This window comes from Oryctolagus cuniculus, chromosome 11 (genome assembly GCF_051225735.1).
Source record: "Oryctolagus cuniculus isolate XC-2025 breed Fujian yellow rabbit chromosome 11, ASM5122573v1, whole genome shotgun sequence".
NCBI classification, from domain to species: domain Eukaryota; kingdom Metazoa; phylum Chordata; class Mammalia; order Lagomorpha; family Leporidae; genus Oryctolagus; species Oryctolagus cuniculus.
The window spans coordinates 36,191,032-36,211,766 of NC_142877.1; the positions used below are offsets into that span (position 1 = coordinate 36,191,032).

At 39.2% G+C, this 20,735-nt stretch overlaps 2 long non-coding RNA genes across 4 annotated transcripts in view; both read left to right on the forward strand.

The window, feature by feature from the left end:
- Positions 1 to 20,735, forward strand: part of LOC149123412 (uncharacterized) — a 734,608-nt gene that overhangs the window by 59,087 nt on the left and 654,786 nt on the right. The window lies entirely within an intron of this gene.
- Positions 2,389 to 20,735, forward strand: part of LOC149123413 (uncharacterized) — a 40,345-nt gene continuing 21,998 nt past the window's right edge. For 2 of the 3 annotated variants that reach the window (XR_016215944.1, XR_016215945.1), the window contains exon 1: positions 2,389 to 2,681. This is a non-coding gene — a long non-coding RNA (uncharacterized LOC149123413). The remainder of the gene's footprint in view (positions 2,682 to 20,735) is intronic. The other variant, XR_016215943.1, reaches the window with a different exon arrangement.

The following is a 20,735-nucleotide window of genomic DNA, read 5'->3' on the forward strand; positions in this document are numbered from 1 at the left end:
TGCTCCTCTTCTGATCCAGCTCTCTGCTATGGTCTGGGAAAGCAGTAAAAGATGGCCCAAGTCCTTGGACCCCTGCACCCATGTGGGAAACCAGGAAGAAGCTCCTGGCTCCTAGCTTCGGATCAGCTCAGCTCTGGCAGTTGTTGTCATTTGGAGATTGATCCAGCAGATGGAAGACCTCTCTTTCTCTCTCTCTCTGGCTCTGCCTCTCTCTGTAACTCTGTATTTCAATTAAATGAAATAAATCTTTAAAAAAAAAAAAAAAGAACTTGAAGGAATCATACAAGTTCACTTGAAACTGTATTTGCAAAGCCATATTAGCCAAAATAACATAGTATTGCTTTTTAAAAGACACACAAATCAGTTGAAAATAGTAGAGAGAGGCCAGCACTGTGGCGTAGCAGGTAAAGCTGCCACCTGCAGTGCGAGCATCCCATATGGGTGCTGGTTCTAGTCCTGGCTGCTCCTAATCTGATCCAGCTCTCTGCTATGGCCTGGGAAAGCAGTAGAAGATGGCCCAAGTCCTTGGGCCCCTGTACCCACGTGGGAGACCTGGAAGAAGCTCCTGGCTCCTGGCTTCGGATTGGCATAGCTCCGGCCATTGCGGCCAACTGGGAAGTGAGCCAGTGGATGGAAGACTCTTGCTCTCTCTGCCTCTCCTCTCTCTCTGTGTAACTCTGACTTGCAAGTAAAATAAATCTTTTTTTTTTTTAAAAAGAAAGTAGTAGAGAGCCCAGAAAATGAATATGCACAATCAAAATAAATTAATTTTCAACAAGGATCCCAAGAACACAATAAGGAAAGGACAGTCTCTTCAATTAATGCTATTGGGACAGCTAGAAATTTATGTACGGAACAATAAATTTATACCCTTATTTCATCATATGTTATATTTTTTAAAATTTTATTTAAGGTATACAAATTTCATGCATTTCTTATATACAGATTTAGGAACATAGTGATTCTTCCAACACCCCCACTCCCTCCCACCCATACTCCTACACTTCTTCCTCTTTTCTTTCCTATTCCCACTCTTAATTTTTACTAAGATATACATTGAATTTGCTTTATACTCATAAAACCAACTCTACAGTAAGTAAAGAGTTCAATAAACATAGTATGAGGAAAAAACACCATTTCTCAACATTGGAGACAAGGGCTGTAAACAATCATTGAATCTCAAAATGTCAATTTCATTCCTATACATTACATTTTAGATAATCTGTTAGTTACCACAGATCAGGGAAAACATACAGTATTTGTCTTTTTAGTACTGGTTTATTGCACTAGGTATAATGGTTTCCAGTTGCATCCATTTTTTTTTTTTTTGCAAAAGACAGGATTTTATCTTATTTTATTTTATTTTACCACTGAGTAGTATTCCATAGCGTATATATGCCATAGCTTCCTTATCCAATTATTAGTTGATGGACATCTGGGTTGATTTCATATCTTAGCTATTATGAATTGAACTACAGTGAACATGGGGCACAGATAACTCTTTCATCTGTTGATTTCATTTTTCTGGGTAAATTCCCAGGAGTGGGCTGGCTGGGTCATATGGTAGGTCTATATTCAGATTTCTGAGGTATCTCTATTTGGTCTTCCACAATGGCTGCACCAGTTTATATTCCCATCAACAGTAAATTAGGGTACCTTTTCCCCCACATCCTCACCAGCATTTGTTGCTTGTTGTTTTCTGGATGAGAGCCATTCTAACTGGAGTGAGGTGAAACCTTATTGTGGCTTTGATTTGCATTTCCCTGATTGCTAGTGATTCTGAGCATTTTTTTCATGTGTCTTTTCACCATCTGAATTTCCTCTTTGAAAAATTCTTGTTTAAGTCCTTTGCCCATTTCTTTCTCTCTCTCTCTTTCTTTCTTTCTCTCTCTTTCTTTCCTTTCTCTTTCTTTTTCTTTCTCTCTCTCTCTCTCTCTCTCTTTTTTTTTTTTTTTTTTACAGGCAGAGTGGACAGTGAGAGAGAGAGAGAGAGAGAGAGGTCTTCCTTTACCTTTGGTTCTCCCCACAATGGCCGCTGTGGCCGGCGCACCATGCTGATCCGAAGCCAGTAGCCAGGTGCTTCTCCTGGTCTCCATAGGGGTGCAGTGTCGCTCAGGCACCAGACCGGACGCTGTTATTCCCTTTCAGTCGGTTTTTTCTACAGTAAAGCAAGCACAAGTAAAGAGAAGAACGAAATAACAAGCTTCCCAGCGAACTCTCCAGCCAAGCCACCCCACCCCCCGAACTCTCCACCAGACCGGAGACAGTAGTTGTCCCAGAAAGTGCAGTTGAGTCCCCTTTTATAGTCCTCTTCCACCAATCCGTGCTCCGGTGCCCGCGTGCTGAGCACGACGCTTTCTTCCAAGTAGGAGGTTGGATCAGCTCCTGCAGCTCGTTAGTCAAATTGATGAAGCAGCTGAAGCCGCTGTGTAAAATTTGTTTACCCCCTCTCAGCGCCATGTTGTGGGAGCCGGGCCCTGCTTCCCACAGTGTAGGGCCCAAGCACCCGGGCCATCCTCCACTGCACTCCCTGGCCACAGCAGAGAGCTGGACTGGAAGAGGAGCAACCGGGACAGAATCCGGAGCCCCATCCAGGGCTAGAACCCGGTGTGCTGGTGCCGCAGGCAGAGGATTAGCCTATTGAGCCGCAGCGCTGGCCCCTTGACTAACTTTATTTCAAGGTATTTAGTCTTTTGTAGTTATTGTATATGGGACTGATCTTAGTTCTTTCTCAGTCATGGTATTGTCTGTATACACCAAGGTCACTGATTTTTGTGCGTTAATTTTATATCCTGCCACTTTATCAAACTCTTTTATGCGTTCCAATAGTCTCCTAGTAGAGTTCTTTGTCATCTGCAAATAGGGATAATTTGATTTCTTCCTTTCTAATTTATATCCCTTTGATTTCTTTGTCTTGCCTAATGTCTGTGGCTAAAATTTCCAGGACTATAAATAGCAAAGGTGAGAGTGGGCATCCTTTTTTGATTCCGGATATCAGTAGGAATGAATGCTTCCCCATTCAATAAGATGCTGGCTATTTAACAAACCCTCCCAGTGATTCTGAGTTCTGATCAAGTGTGAGAACTATTGATTTCTACTCATACTTGGTGTTTGGATGACCTGCTCATCTTTTTCTGAAATGTTACTAATCAGAACTTTCATATGCAGATTATCTGGAATTTATTGTATACCTCTAACCCTGGGATGCAGTGAATCTTCCAACTGCATATTTCCCTAATCCTGTGCTGTTGCCCTAATTTAGATGAAGTGTGAACCTTAATTAGCCACCTGAAGCTCAATATGATAGGGAAGAAAAAGACATAACAAACATCCACATAGGAAAGGGAGGTAAAACTGCCTCTATTTCCATATGATGTAACTTTATGTGTGGAAAAGCTCAAGATATTATAACTAATGAAGGAGTTCAGTAAGGCTGCATAGTAAAAGATTGATATAAAGCTTACATTTCTTGTCATACTAATGGAAATTTCAAAAATAAAATTTCATAACTAAAATAATTTTACTTAAAATAGCATAAAGGTGCAGGTGCTTGGCCCGGCTGTTGAGATACCTACATCTTAGGTGGGAGTGTCTGAGTTCAGGTCCGGGATCACCTCTTGTTCCAGCTTCCTACTCATGCACACCCTGGGAGGCAGCAGATGATACCTCAAGTAGTAGTTGGGAAAGATCTGGATTCCTAGCTCCCATCTTTGTCCTGGTCTGTCTCAGACAATTGTGAGCACTTGGGAAGTGATCCTGTGGATGTGAGCACTCTCTTGCAAATAAATACATAAAATTTGAAAATAGGATAACATAAAAATACTTAGGTATATATTTAATAAAAGAAGTGCAAGACCGTATACTGTAAACTACAAAACATTGTTTAAAGAAATTGAAGACAATCTAAATAAATTGAAAAACAGCCTATGTTCAAGAATTGCTTTAATGTCTTTAAGGTAGTAATGATCCTCAAATGGATGCACAGATTCAATGCAATGTCGATTGGATTTTCAGTATTCTTTTTAAAAGAGATTGTTAGAATACTGGGCCTGAACTACCAGGCCTGATGAAACTGAGCTCAGAGAGTTAACCTAAAGGCCTGTGGAATGTTTATTGCTCTGGAAAGCCCCGCACCTGGGGACATTCCAAACTGCTAAGACAACCCACTGTAAACATCACCAAGGCGCCTTTCTGAGTGCATCTCACTCACCTTAGCAAGGTCCCTGTGGTGCTGTGAGCCTCTCCGGACCAGCAGCTTAAGAAGAGATTCTCCTGCTGCTCAAAGGGAATGAGTCCTGGATTCAAATCCCCTGCCCTCCATCTGGGCAGGCTCAACCCCCATTCTCTCTTTACTGCCACCACCCATTCTGTCCCTCTAAAATAAATCTAACTAGCTGCCTCCTCTCCTTCTTTGAACCCTAGCATCCTAAAACCCAATAGAGATTAACATTTCCAAAACTCCTATCATAAAGCAAAGTATCTGGAATAGTAAAAACAAAGTAAAACAAAACAAAATGAAGAAACCTTGAAAATGAAGGGCAGGGATGGAAGACTCATGCTTCCCAATTTCAAATCTCATCATGAAGCTACAGTAATAAAGAACAAATAATGTTGACTTAAGGATAGACATAAAAATTCATAGAATAAAATTAAGAGTCTGTAGTTTATAGTGTGAAGACAGAATAGTCTTTTCTTTAAACTGAGCTGGAATGATGTGCAAAACAATAAATTTGTACTCCTGTCTCACCTCACACTTAAAAAATAAATTAAAATGGATCATAGACTTAAGCTTAAGAGTTAAAATTTTTTTTAACTTTTATTTAATGAATATAAATTTCCAAAATACAGAATATGGATTACAATGGCTTCCCCCCCATAACGTCCCTCCAACCCGCAACCCTCCCCTTATCTACTCCCTCTCCCCTTCCATTCACATCAAGATTCATTTTCAATTCTCTTTATATACAGAAGATCAGTTTAGCATACATTAAGTAAAGATTTCAACAGTTTGCTTCCACACAGAAACATAAAGTGAAAAATACTGTTTGAGTACTAGTTATAGCATTAAATCTCAATGTAAAATGTTAAAATTATTAAAAGAAAATAGAAGTAAATCTTTGCCAATTTGGATTAGGCAATGGTTTCCTAAACATGACAAAAAAAGACATATTGGATTTTATTAAAATTAGGAAATCCCATGCCTCAAAATACACCATAAAAATGAAATAACAATCGATAGTCATGGAGAAAATATTTTCAAATCACGTATTTGACAAGAAATCTATATATATATAAAATGCATGAAGAAGTCTTACAATTTGGTATGAGGATACATATAGCGCAACTTAAACATTGGCTATGTATTTGAACAGACATTTTTATAAAAGAGATATTTGAATGATGATTAAAGACATGAAAGGAAGTTCAATGTCATTAGTCATTAGTGAAACAAAAATCAAAACTGCTGTAACATGCCAATGTACACCCAGTAGAATGGATATAATTCAAAAGAAAGACAGTAACAAATTGTGCTTTGGAGATAAAGGGATTGGGACACTCATTCGCTGCTAGTGAGAATGTAAAATAGTGAACCACTTTTGGAAATCATTTCCCAGTTCTTCAAAATGTTCATCGTTCAGTTACTATAAGACACAGAAATTCCATTTTTATGAATGGAATTAAAACACACAAACATACAAAAGCTTGCATATGAATAATCATAGCAGCATAGTATCCAAATATAAACACAATCCAAGTGTTTGCCAATGAATGGATCACCAAATGTGGTATAATCCAGTTGGTAGAATATTTTTCAGCCACAAGAAGGAGCAAGGCATTAATACATACTACAATATCGATGGACTTTGAAAATATTATCCTAAGTGAAAGAAGTGAGTGGCAAAAGACCACATATTGTATGACTGCATTATAGAAAATATTCTAAATAGGCAAATCTCTAAAGCAGATTAGCATTGCCCAGAGCTGTGCAGGACAAGGAAGATGGGGTGTAACTGCTAATATGTATGAGATGTATTCTTGGAATGAAGAAAATGTTTTATACTCAGATGTGAGATATTGTTTAATTTGGTGAATATACAAAATCACTGAGATATATGTATTACACAGGTAAATTTTCTGATATATGAATTTTTTGTCAGTAATGCTGTTTTTTTCAAAATGACCTTATGATATATCTATATTTAATTAAAACTAGCATTCAGAGCTAGGGGAAATGTGGGAGTTGCGGGCTGATAACCCAGGTTTTAAATAGCATCTTATACCAGCACGTGTTGGTCTTCAGAAACAAAACTCAACTCCTGCATTCACAAAGCCAAAGCAGCTACCATCTTCCCTCACTTTACAGTATACAGCTTACTTGGGAGCTAATTTTAATGCTCTGATAAAGGAGATTTATTCTGGAATCTCCATATCATTCTTTTCTACAGAAAACCTCTGCACTTAACCCAGAAGACTTGCCTTGGGGCTTAGGAGACGGAACACTGCAAAACTGTTCCTAAAACTGCACCCTAAGTGTGGTTATTCCACACCCACGGCGACGCTCAGAACAAGGTCATATTTCTCCTCCCAGTTTCTCTTTGGCACCGATTGTGTTGGGGAAGAATCAGAGGCAGTGCTACACAAAAGACGTTTTTCTGGCCTGTGGCACAATGCTGAAGCCTGTCTGCCCAGTCTTCCCTATTGACCAGCCCATCTGTGGGGCCGGCAGGGCACAGGGCGCGGGAAAAAGAGAGGAGCTGATCGGGTTTCTGGGCTTTGAAGTGAAGAATGAAGCAGAAGGAAGAAGCTCCTGATCAAAGCCTGCCAAGTGATAAGAGAGGCGACATTAACTCTCCTGGGAGAGAGCCCGGGCTCCTGAAGCCAGGTGGGGAGAGGGCACCCAGCTTTCTGAATTGGTGCTTTTGTTTCTGCTCCTGTTGCCACCAAGAAATATTAAAAGCAATTGGAACTAGCAATTTGAAAGTCAGATTGGACTAATGCAATGGCCATCAAATTTTGATATGCGTCAGAGTTGCTTGGGAAGGTTTCTGGAAATATAGATGCTGGACTTCTCCATCTGGATATTGTAATGCCTTAGGGTCCAAGCAGGGACTCTCAGCTCTACAAATTTACCAGGTTCTCCCAGGTAATTTCCATGCCCATGGAATTTAAGGACCAGTGGCTCACTACCAATCTGAAGAGAAAACTTATGTTTGGGGGAAGTGAATTTTTGTTATATTATGGTTACCCTGTAATTTCAAATATTCAGAAACCCTCAGTGACAAAATGGCTTATTTTTAGTAAATATATTATAGGATAGAAATTTCAAAGAAATTTATCTGTATGCCCAAATGCCTTTGTTAGCACTCGAGGCACTAGGCTAGGTTGTAAGGGTGGGGATAAAAAACAGAGCCTTGTTCCCAAGAGTTCAGCATCTTGTTGGGGAGACAGACATGTAAACAAAACAAGTGAGGCATTAGAAGAAGAATGTATAAGGCCCTGTTCCAACTCAGGAAGAGAATGACTAACTCAGCCTGGAGGGCGGGAGGAGAGAAGGCAGAGGCTTTCCCAAGAGCACAAACCCTGAAGCCAGTCATGAGTGTGGAGGAGCAGCTCCCAAGGAGGTGCAGGTGGCCTGGCAGGGAAATGGGAAGATTCCAGTCCTAGGGGAGGTTCTGTGCAGAGACACAGGCCTGCGAACTCTGGGAGGTTTTGTATGGCAGGGAATTCAGAGGAAGTCAGTGATGGGGTGGCTGGGGATAATGTAGAAAAGTAGCCTCAACATGAAAGAACCTGTTAACCTCACCAAGGAGGCTTTTGGACTTTGCCTGTAGGAGATGAGCGCTTAATGCAGGAATTCTTCTTATGTCTGAACCACAGAGCCTGGAATCCTGGGTACACAAATATTGCTCAAGTCCAGTAAGCCTGAATTAGGCAAACATAAGGGATGTGTTTCCAGAATCCTGAAAAAAGGCAGTACTTATATCTCATTTGATTTTGCAACTCCCAAAAAATACTAATAACAGCAGTTAGTACTGGCAAGGTACTTTACAGTCTAAGAGAAAAATTTCCAACTGCCATCACATAGGCTTCTAATGGCCTTGTAGTAACCATGTATACCCTTGGCTCAACTTCCCAGAAGACATTTCTTCCTAAGAAATAAGTAATAAATGCATAATTTCCAACATTGTAAGTAAAGAAGTAGCAGACCTAAGACTGAAACACAGATTTTCTGGTTGTGAATCTTGATGGTTTTCAAGATATGAATTTACTGAGCTCAAGTATAAATCTACACAAACACACATCAGTAGAGACCAGCACATACACAATGAAGTTTTGTCACAAGCTAGAAGAGGAATTCAACAGAGATGTTATGATTTCCGTATTCATCAAAATAGACCTGGCTAGGCTGGAGTTACAAATAAATAAACAGAAAAGAATCACAGTAATGAAAAATGAGAGCACAGTGGAAACTGACTACAGTGGGAGATTGCTCTTTACTTACTTCATGATCTGAAGAAGTGGGGCCATGCTCCTAAGTGTCTCACTTCTCTCTGGCAACTCGAGGTCTTGACTGTTTCATCTTGGGGCTACTCCTTCCTGTGTTCGTACAGTTGCCTTGGTACCATCCAGCCAGCAATAAGATTTTGCAGAACAGTCTCACCCTCTAAGCTAAATCATATGACTAGCTGTGACCAATGAGATATCAGCAAATGTGACATCAGCCAGAGCTTGAAAAGCACACATAGCTGGCCTTACACATTCTTTGCTCTCTGAGACCTACATCCTGACCAATTACAATTATTCTTTTTAGCACTTGAACACTGTGTACTTGGGTTGGAAGGAATAAAGACCTCCATTATTGATGGACTTCAGATCTCTTTACTGTATATGTGTTTGTATATATGAACTAAGTGCTATGTACAGTGCACATCATTGTACAGATGTCAAATGCTTTTCATATAGTAACTAGTATCCTAATAATGATCATGTCTTGGCCATCTGCACTAATGAATTAATATTCAGAGATTCATGATCACAGTTACACAGAGAGAGAAGGAGAGGCAGAGAGAGAGAGAGAGAGGGAGAGAGAGAGAGAGGTCTTCCATCCACTGGTTCACTCCCCAATTGGCCACAACAACCAGAGATACGCCAATCTGAAGCCAGGATCCAGGAGCTTCCTCTGGGTCTCCCACGCGAGTACAGGAGACCAAGGACTTGGGCCATCTTCTACTGCTTTCCCAGGCCATAGCAGAGAGCTGTATTGGAAGTGAAGCAGCTGGAACTTGAACTGGTGCCCATATGGGATGCTGGCACTACAGGCGGTGGCTTTACCTGCTATGCCACAGTGCCGGCCCCAACTGAACTAAATTAATTATGCCCTACTTTAGATTCTTTTGGGTAGATGATGGCAGCTGCTAAAAAGTTTGTAGTAGCAGTTGTCCCATGAGTTCACTGCTAAATTATAATGAAATCATGTCTTAAAAGCTAAATTCCATGATACATATAGACAACTGAAAAGGAGCTGTTCATAAATCCTGTCTATAAACTTGATGGTTTTCCAATTTTTGTCCATGTAGCTGTCCTGACCACGTCCTACAACACAGCTTGGTTAAGGAGAACACAGCATTCCGGAGGATCTGTTTCTTTTAGAATTGGACCAGGGATTGGACATAGCATCATATAGCAACTGACACACATACACACATACAGATCTATCATCTATCTGTATATACTACATGCATTCATTTCTAATTCATTACATATTTATGTTTGGGCATATTTCTGAAATACTTAAGGCCACTGTGGCATTGTCAAACTTTTCAGTTTGTCACTGTTTTTGGCAATATTTCTCACATTTAGCATACAAACCAGGAAAGCCATGATGAAATAGGGATAAGAGAAGAACTTATGACCTATGACTTTCTCTGATTAATGCCAAGTGAGCATCCTTAATCTATACTTTTTTATTAAGTTATTTGACTATCACTAGAATGAAATCTGAAATTAAGTGAAAAGCACATAATACATTACTGAACAAACATAGGCACATTGACACATCTCATAAGGATGGGAAAGCCATGTCACCTGTGAATCAGAAGATTCCACTTGTCCTGTCCTCAGACATTGGTGATGTTTTTTCATGGAGTTCTGTATCACACTACCAACTAGTCTCATGATCATCTGTTTGACAACAGGGTGTAGAAATACACTTTTTAAGCATAACACAACCTCAAAGTTCACATGAAGAAAGCCATTTCAGTTTTAGACCTAACTCTATGGGCAGAGATGGTAGGCTAGAGGCCTAACACGTGTAAAGAAAGGTCACCTAGGACCAGGGTACATTACTTTCCAGAGATTTTTGCAATTTATGAGAGGCCCTGGCTGTAGAGTTAATTCATCCCCTGGCAAGAAGGAAGGTATTTTGTGAGAGTGATTGGGTTGGATTTTGCTCATTGCCTGGGAGAAAACAGAAAGCTTTGTCTGGCTTTCAGTTATACTCCCTTCAACACTCAAACTCCTTTCCCTGACCCATGGAGATGTGGTAACTTGCAGCTAAGCTAAACCAGGATTATGACTCCCACGCTGACATTACCAACTGATTGAAATGTGGTTTCAGCTGAAGACAGAAGGAAATAGCACAGGATGATATAGCCAAATTCATTGTACTAACTCTGAGTGATAAGTCCCTGAGAACCAGCTGTGATGATAGAATATTATAGTCTCAAGGTTGCATTTGGTGGTGTATAAAGGGTAGGCATGTGGTTTCTGCCAACTTTACTTGATTTATAACCATGTTTCTCTCTTACCTGTCTGAATGGCATTTGTCCAGATTTCAACAACAAAAAATTGGAAAAATAGTGCCTCCAATATCAGACAACTGTAGCTCCCTATACAAAGAATGAAGGAAGAACTGACAAACAGGTAGTGTCAAAACTTGAAGAAAAAAAGAGAACTTGTTCTATGTCATCCAAAACATAGGTTTTGTCTCACAAATCCCTGGTTGTTAGGAGGTGATTATCGTAATTCAGCAGGTACAAAATTGAAAATCAAAGTGTTTAAGTAACTTGCTTTTGGTTGCCCGGGTAGCAAATGATGGAAATCCAATTCAAGGCCAAGTTTATTCACACAACCAAGCTGCTCTGCTGTCCTCTTTCTTTGCATTCCCTGCTCCCATGACATCAACTGTGTCTGATGTATTTTGTCCATTGTCTAACATTTACCAGACAAAAGTTATTTTCGTGCCAGACACTGAAGAATCACTGATGCTTTTTTCTGTACAGCATTCATTTCTCTTCTTCCTTTGAGAAACTCTCCTCAACACTTGGTCCAAATAGTTTGAAAAAGTCTGATTCTGTCCTGGGACCTGGACACAGTCAAGTATCCCTGGTCACATTTTGGTTCAGGATTGGGTATGTGATTGATGATGCATATCATCGAGAACTAAGCAAGGAGCTTTCCCTGGAAATTTTAGGGAGCAGAAACATTTTTCTGTTGGGATTGCTAAGGTGGTAGAATTTAAAGCTGGACTGCTGCTCACCATTTTACGGAAACAAGGCAAAAAAAAAAAAATGTTCAGAGAATGAAATACATGTGGAAAAAAGCAAACCAAGAGATTGGGAGAAAGCATCATTTGAGTTCATGGGTCCTTAATAACCTAAAACTGGACATCAATAGTGAACCTTTCAGTTATGAGTTCTATTTTGTTTGTTTGCTGAAGGGGGTTTCACATCTTATTTGCAAGAAAAAGTTGATGTCTGGAATTATGCAAGCTTAATCAAGATAGGTTCTCTGATTTAGTGAAGATTACACTTTAATAGGAAGATAGATAAGAACCAAATACTCACTGAAACAAATGATATAAAAATTAATAGGTACCCTGGGGAAAGAGGCATTTTTATATAAAGTCATATTTCAAAACTTGTGTTATGAGTTACAGTTTTTTTTCCTATAAAAATTCTCAGATATTTGAATGATATATAAGATTTAAGTACATGGAAATTTGGACAAAATACCAGTCAAGTAAAGGGAACAGAAGATGCAAAAGGAATAATTGTAGGTCAAGTAAAATGAATTATGGTTAAGGTAGCTGGTTGGAGGGAAAAGTGTTATAATAGTGAGTTGATGGGCAGGCAAGTCATATAATGTCCTATATACTGTAGGAAGATGGTAGGTCTTTATCTTAAGCTATATAAAAAGCCACTCTTTTATAGTTTTTACATTTTTAAGCATTCTGACATGAACACACTTGGGTTTTAAAGTCTACTTACTTAAAAAGAACAGAGCAAAGGTGGCCACCATAGATGTAGGAAAACCCAATTACAAAACTCTTTTAAATATAAGGAAGAAATTAGAGTATCTTGAGTTGGGAAGGGGTTTTAGTAGCTTTAGAAAAAGCTGTATTCATTTGGGGTATATTTTGAAGGTGAATTTGGTGGGAGAGGAAGTAGAGAGCACAGCAGGTAAATGATGATTCTCAGGTACTCAACTTGTTGAACTAGATGGAAGGTGCACTTCTTTAATGACATGGAGATTCAGGGAAGAACAAGAACTTCAGGCTAAATCCTATTGAGTTAGAAGTGCCTCTGAGGTACGTAAGTAGGATGGTGATTAAGCAGGTGAATTTGAAAGTATATCTAGAGTTTAGACAATGAGCTTTTAGATTGGGAAAAATATGAAAAGGCCTGATTTATAGATGAGGCTAACTGAAGCTATGGATATGAGTGAAATTGCTTAGGAAAAAAGTGTAGAATCAGGGCAATTCATAATCTAGGAATGAATACTGTGGTCTTCTAGTATTTAATATCTCATATTAAAATTAATCTTCAAGAATATGTAAAATTGCAACTTTCATCTCTGTGAGTGAGATTCCAGTGGAAAGAACGGGCCATCAAAGAAGGAGGTATCTTTCTCTGAAGGGAGGAGAGAACTTCCACTTTGATTATGGCCTTATCTAAATAAGGTTGAAGTTTGTGAACTCAAGAGGCTTCCAAAGACTTGGCAGCTCATGGCAAGAGCCTTGGGTAATTACTGACATCATAAATAACAGTGTCAATTGTTAAATCAACAACGGGAGTCACTGTGCACTTACCCCCATGTAGGATCTCTGTCCTTAATGTGTTGTACTATGCGAATTAACAGTAAAACTAGTCTTCAAACAGTAATTTATACTGTGCAAACTGTGAAATCTTTACTTAATATATACTAAGTCGATCTTCTGTATATAAAGATAATTAAAAATGAATCTTAATGAAGAGTGGGATGGGAGAAGGAGTAGGAGATGGGATGGTTTGCAGGTGGGAGGGTGGTTATGGGGGGAAAAATCACTATAATCCAAAAGTTGTACTTTTGAAATTCATATTTATTAAATGAAAGTTTAAAAAAATCACAACTTTCATAAACACATAAAATGAGTATTTTGAATAAATTATTGACTCATCATTAACGATAGAACCAGGCAGTTCTCACAACTTAGCTACAGATTTTATCTACAGATTTAACACAATTCCTATCAAAATCTCGATTGGCTTTTGCTTAGAAATTGACAAGTTTCTTCTAAATATCACATGGAAGTGAAAGGAACCAAAATAGACAAGATAGTATATAAAAAGAAAAAAGAAAGTTTGAAGATGATCATTTCCATTTAACATCATACTTCAAAGTTACAGTAGTTATATTCCTGTGGAACTGTGGTCTTTCTACTTTTTACTTGTTGAATATTAAGTGCATTAAGCCTAAGATTATAGAAGAGATTGACATTATGATTTTGTAAAATTAAAGAAAAAGAGAAAGGAGGGGAGGAAGGGGATTGAGAGAGGGAGAAAGGGATGGAGGGACGAATGGTTACCTTCTTAGAATTGTATCTATAAAATATATGAAATCTATCCTCTTTATATTAATACAATTTTTAAAAAAACATTGTAGTACCATGAGACTAGCTCCATGGACTAGTGATGTAGAATTGACAGTAAACTCTAATATTTATAGTCAACTGAGTCTTCAATGGGGAAAATAATAGCATTTTTTTTTTTTTGCCAGGCAGAGTTACAGTGAGAGAGAGAGAGACAGAGAGAGAGAGAATTATAGACAGTGAGAGAGAGACAGAGAGAAAGGTCTTCCTTCCATTGGTTCATTCCCCTAATGGCCACTACGGCCGGCGCTGTGCTGATCCGAAGCCAGGAACCAGGCTCTTCTTCCCAGTCTCCCATGTGGGTGCAGGGACCCAAGTACTTGGGCCATCCACCTCTGCCCTCCCAGGCCACAGCAGAGAGCTGCACTGGAAGAGGAGCAACTGGGACTAGTACCTGGCGCCCCAACTGGGAGTAGAACCTGGGGTGCCGGCGCCGCAGGCGGAGGATTAGCCTAGTGAGCCACGGCGTCGGCCAAAAGAATAGCATTTTCAACAAGTGGTGCTGGGACAATTGGATATCTATATGCCAAAAAGGAAATAAAGAAACTGAATTCCCTATCTCACATCATAAAAATAACCCTGAGCATCACAGACCTAACTGTAAGAGCTAAAACAATAAAACTGTTAGAATAGCACATAGGTGTAAATATTTTTTGAGTTTAGGCTAGACAATGGTTTCTTATATATTAAATCAGGAATCCAAATGCAAAAGAAGAAAATAGATAAATTGAGCTTCATCAAAATTAAAATTTTTGTGTTTCAAAGCACACAGTCAAGAAAGTAATAAACAATATACAGTCTGAGCAAATCATGTATCTGAGTAAGAACTTGTCTCCAGACTGTATAAATAATGCTTATAACTAAATAACACAGGTAAATAATCTTATTGTTAAATGAACAAAGGATTTGAATAGATAACTCTCCTAGAAAGTTATACAAATAGTCAATAAACACATGAAGGTGATGTGCAATATCATTCATCATTAGTGAAATACAAAACAAAGCCACAAGAAGATATTACTTCATACCCATCAGGTTGGCTGTAATAAAAAAGACAGACAGGAGTGGGTGTTAGCTCAGTTGTAAAGACACCCACATTCCACACTGGAGTACCACGGTTTGATTCCCAACTGCAGTTCCTGACCCCAGCTTCCTGCTAGTAAAAGCCCTGGGAGGCAGTGGTGATGGCTCAAGTAATTGGGTTCTTGCCACCCACTTGGGCGACCTGGATTGCATTCCAGGTTCCTATCTTTGGTCCTGGCCCACCCCCAGCCACTGGGGGCATTTAGGGAGTGAATCAGCAGATGGTAGCCCTTTTTCTGTTGTTTCTCTCTGACTCTCAAGTATTTTTTTTTAAAGACGGTTTATCTCAAGTTTTGGTATAGATGTGGAGAACTGGTAACTCCACAAATTCTGTAGGAAAATAAGTGATGCAGGCATATTGGGAAGAAGTTTGAAAGTTCCTTCTAAGTTCAAATGTACAGTTTCCATATGGTTTAGCAATTCCTAAATATATACCCATGAGAAATGATAGCATATGTTTACACAAAATCTTTTACACTTGGAAATATTATTTATAATAGCCCGATGTATAAAAATTTCAAATGTTCATTAATGAATAAATGTAAAAACACAATGTGGTATTGTCTGCAATGAAATATTATTTAGCTACAGGCAATAATGAAACATTGATACATGCTACAAAATGGGTGAAATCTAAGAACTACTATACAAAGTAAAAAAAGTCATTGAGAAAAAACATTATTTGATTCACTTTATATGAATTGTTTAGGCAAATCTATAGAGAGAGTAGAGACAAATGAGTGTTTGCTAAGACTCTGGGTAGGAGTAGGAGAGGGGAGTTTGGTAAGCAACTGGTAATGGGTGTAAGTTTCTTTTCAACATGATTGGAATGTTCCAAAAATAGATTTTGTTCATGATTACATAACTCTGAAGTGAAGACACTTAATAAAAAACATTGAATTGGGCACTCGAGAATGGTTAATTTGCTTAGCAAAGAGGAAATTTATTTTAGCCTATGGCTTGGAGGTTCACAATCCAGGTTCAAGTGGCTCCATTAGTCTGACATCTGATGAGGGTACTACACATGCAAAGGGGAGGATCACTTGGCAATCCAGGAAGAGGAGACAGAATCTTCCACTACCTCATTGCAGCCTCTCAGAATGTCATCATGATTTGATCATGGGCTCTCTACTAGCAACCTAATCCAATCCAATCACTTTCAAGGATCCCACCTTCAGATACCATAACTGGATGAAGTTTCCACCCTAATCCATCAACTATTAATGTAACTATTAACATAGACTTTGAGATTTAAATATCTACATGGGTTTGGGGAGCCAAATCCTGTTTAAATCCTAACAAATTTCAAAACTTGCTTTTTCTACAGAAAAAGGGCTATTTTTCTACACATTAAATTTATTCATATGTCCACAGACAAGAATTTGCATTGCCATTAGTTCTGCACAGGATACAGAATTATCACACAGCTCTATATAGCATTATGAGACAGCTCAAACACTTGAAAGACCCAGAGCCCTTCATGTAGTAAGAACCAAATAGATAATTGGATCAGATAACTTAGAAGGATGTTTAATGTCTTAAGTTCTTTTCTTAGTGTTTTTATATTGTCATAAAATAATATGCTATAAAAGTACTATCTTAACTTTTTTGTTAAAAAAAGATCTATTTCAATTTATTTTTAAAAGATTTATCTATTTGCTCTAAGTAACAGAAAGAGATCTTCCATACACCAGTTTCCCCTCCAGATGCTCACAGCAACGAGGGCTAGACCAAGCCAAAGCCAGGACTTCTAGCTGGGTCTCCCAAGTGTCTCCCATGGGTGGCAAGAACTCAAGTACTTGGACTATCATCTGCTGCATTAGCAGGATGTTGTATTGGAAGAGTGGAGTAGCTGGGACAGGAATCAAGCACTCTGTTACGGCATGTGGGCTTCCCAAACAGTAGCTTAACCCACTTTGCCACAATGCCAGCCCAACTATTCTTATCTTTTTTAAGTGCACCTTCACATATTAACTATACCATACTCTTGTACAACCAAAATTACTATCCCTGTTCAAAACTGTTTTCACTTTGCAAAACTGAAAACCTAAATAGTAACTCCCATTCCCCTGGACTATGGCAATCACCATGCTACTTTCTGTCTCTATGATTTAACTATTCTATCTCATACAAGTACAATCATAAAGTGTTTGTCCCTTTGTGTCTGATTTAGCTTAGCATAATTTTCTCATTTCATCTTTTTTGTTGTACATTGTCCTCAATTTCATCCTTATTATATTATATGTCAAAGTTTTCATCCTTTTTTAAGGTTGAGTAATAGTCTATTGCATGTATATACCACAGTTTGCTTATCCATTTATCCAGTGATGGACACTTGTATTGCTTGCATCATACTATACCTTTCCACAACCTTCTACTGACTAAAGTAAGTAACAGAGGTCAGCTGAGATTTAAAGGAGATGGTCAAATAGACTTCACTTCTTATTGGGAGCCACTCCAAAGACATATAGTGACTTTAGTGAGTGGAATAACCAAGGTATTTTTTGAAAACAATTTAGCATATTATTTTTAATATATTGTTTTTTCTTTAAAACATTTGCCTAGGTTTGCAATTTCATTTTAATTAATGTGTTAATGTCCATTTCTCTCAGAAGATAAAAGCTATATAAGTGCCATGACCATACTAGCTTTTATTTAGGTTGGATACTTGCTTTGTTGGGCATATAATATGCACTGAGTGAATGATTAATTAGTTACCTCTCTGGCTAATTCACCAGGTTGATGCAAGCTCTGGAAGTAAAGTGAACCAGACAGATCTTGCAATTGACTATCTGATATGCACCAAGAATACTTACGGCTTTTGACATCTTAAACAACAAACACTTACACATATACATACATGCAAACACACGCACACACACTCATGCCCCACACACATCACCACTTTGTGTAAAGGTCTGGGCATCCAACGATAATCCAAAGACAGGTAAAATCAGCTTAGGACATCAGAAAATGCTTTAGGAAAAAAGCTGAAGATATGGTGGTCCTACATATGTCAACAACCAGTAGTTGAAAAGATTATTAAAATATATGTGCATAGGCTCCCTGCTCTAAGATACTGAGCCAGTAAGTCTGGTGTAGGGATGTGCCACCCATATTTAAGCAGTTAATGGTTTCCAAGCTCCTATTTTTTACAATCCTAGGAAAAGGTCACCACGGCTCCTGACAGTTAACAACACCAATGAGCCAGAGTTTTGAACACCAGCTTGGTAGGATCATTCGTTTGTGGATTCAGGGTGTAAGCATCAGTTGGGAAGCACTCCAGTCTTCGGCATCTGGGTCGCAGCTTTGCAGAACTTTCCTGCAGGCTTTCCACATTTTAATCATGTCAAGTTTCCTTCTCTTTCCTGAGTCCAATGACATAGATCTCTCTGTGATTACTTACTTCGTCTGTTGTGTTAAGGGCCCTATTTTGCCTTTTGTTCTACTGATTCAATTTCCTACATTAAATACTGTCTGTCAAAACAGCTGATAGGGTTTTGCTTCTCTGACCAAATCTTGACTAACATGCACAATAAGCTCAAATGCACTCGTCTTTCCAATGGAGTTACCTGGCACTGTTTCCTCCACATAGTTCTGTTGAGGAAAGTGCTATGTGGAATAAATCCTTGCCAGAAGCACACCCTCACTCACACTGATTGTTTGGAAAACTCCACCCAGAATGATGTCTCTTCACACCCTGAAGCCCAGAATATCCCCATCAACTTGCGGAACATGTTGCACACATAGGATGATTCCAACAGCAAACATCTGTTTTGAGATATTAAAGGCTAATCTATTTGGCCTGACAGATGGATCCACATGCATGGAGAAGAGAAAAGCAATTTCGTCTCACTTGCTGGCAGTGGCTTTGTAGGAAGTGAAGGGTGATCCAGATGCTACCCTGTTGGTTTCTGGAATAAAAGTAATTACATTGGCCAAAACTGGGAAAATCTCACCCTCTGTTTATGACAAACTTTGTTTCTCAGTGATAAATGGCAGAACCTGGGTCTAAGCATCTGTCTGATGCTTCTTTTAAGATTCTACAATTAATAGACAAAAACAGTATATGACAACACCCTCTGCCAAAAGATACTTTTTTGTGGCTAATGCTCAGTTAAGATCTTGGGTCAAAAGACACAGAATAGGCACCAGCATTTGTGGCTCAGTGGATTAAGTTGCCATATCCAAGTGATTTTTTCGAATTCTATTTACTCTGCTTCCGACCCAGCTGCCTGCTAATGTTCCTGGGAAAGCAGCAGAAGGTAGTTCAAGTACTTGGATCTCTGCCATCCATATGTATGACGGGAGCTGGATGGGGCTACTGGCTTCTGGCTTTAGCTTGGTCCAGCCCCAACTTTTACAGCCAGCTGGGGAGTGAACCAGTGGATGGAAAATCTGTCTCTCTTTCTCCTCTCCTCTTCCTTTGTCACTCTGTATTTCAAATAAACAAATTTTTAAAAACTCAGAAGATGAAAATTGAGATTTGTTTTCCATTTTTTAGCAATTATTTATTTTACTTGAAAGTCACAGTTATACAGAGAGAAGGAGAGAGAGAGAGGGAGAGAAGGAGAGAGAGGTCTTCCATCTGCTGATTCACTACCCAGATGGCCACAACGACTGGAGCTGCGCCGATCTGAAGCCAGGGGCCAGGAGCTTCTTTCAGGTCTCCCATGTGGATTCAGGGACTTAAGGACTTGGGCCATCTTCTACTGCTTTCCCAGGCCATAGCAGAGAGCCGGATGTGAAGTGGAACAGCCGGGTCTCGAACCAGCGCCCATATGGGATGCCGGTACCAAAGGCGGTGGCTTTACCCACTACGCCACAGTGCCAGCCCCTTGTTTTCCATTTTTTGAAACATAAACATGAGTAATTTACTGGCTTATTGGAGCCTCAGTTCACCACATTGCAAAATCTCTCCCTACCACAGACATGACTGTGCAAACCCAAGACTTGCTCAGTATGAAATGATTCCTTAAGGAAAATGAGTTCACGTACTTAAGACACTGCTTTTATATCCCATATCAGGGTGCCTGTGATGAAATTCTGGCTCTGTTTCCTGTTAATGTGTACCCTGGGAGATAGCACGTGGCTAAAGTGTTTGGATCTCTTGCACCCATGTGAGAGATCCAGATTGAGTTCCCAGCTTCAACTTGACCTGGTCCTGGCTGTTATAAGCATTTGGTGAGAGAACCATTGAAAGGAACATCTCTCTCTCTCTCTCTTTCTCTCTCTCTCTCTTTCTCTCTCCCTCTATCCTTCCCTCTCTACTTCCCTCTCTGTCAAATAAATGAAATTTTAAAATTAGCAAATAAGCTTAGAATCTTGTTCTGCATCTCAGTCTGCCTATCAGTTCATGAAAACTAGTGGTGAGGGAAGTACAACAGTAGATTAGCCAATCAAGAACATGTCAATGTTTTTGGATACTCAATAGTGACATTTGAACCAGGTGTGTTAGGGCAGTGTTTCTCTAAGTCTAATAGTATATGAATCACCTGGATATATTGTAGGTTCTGATTAGCTGGCTTGAGACAAGTTCTGAAAACATGAAAGCATGCATTTTGCATAAGCTCCTGAATGAGTTGATCTGCTAGTGTGTAGAACACACTTTGGCAAGCAAGTTGGGAGATTGCATTATTCCCCAAAATGTGCTCTTCATTTCTAGGATGGATTATACTTTCCCCACTCTATTGATGTCAAGTTTGATCGGGTAGGTTGCTATGTTTGTGAAATGGGAGCAGCA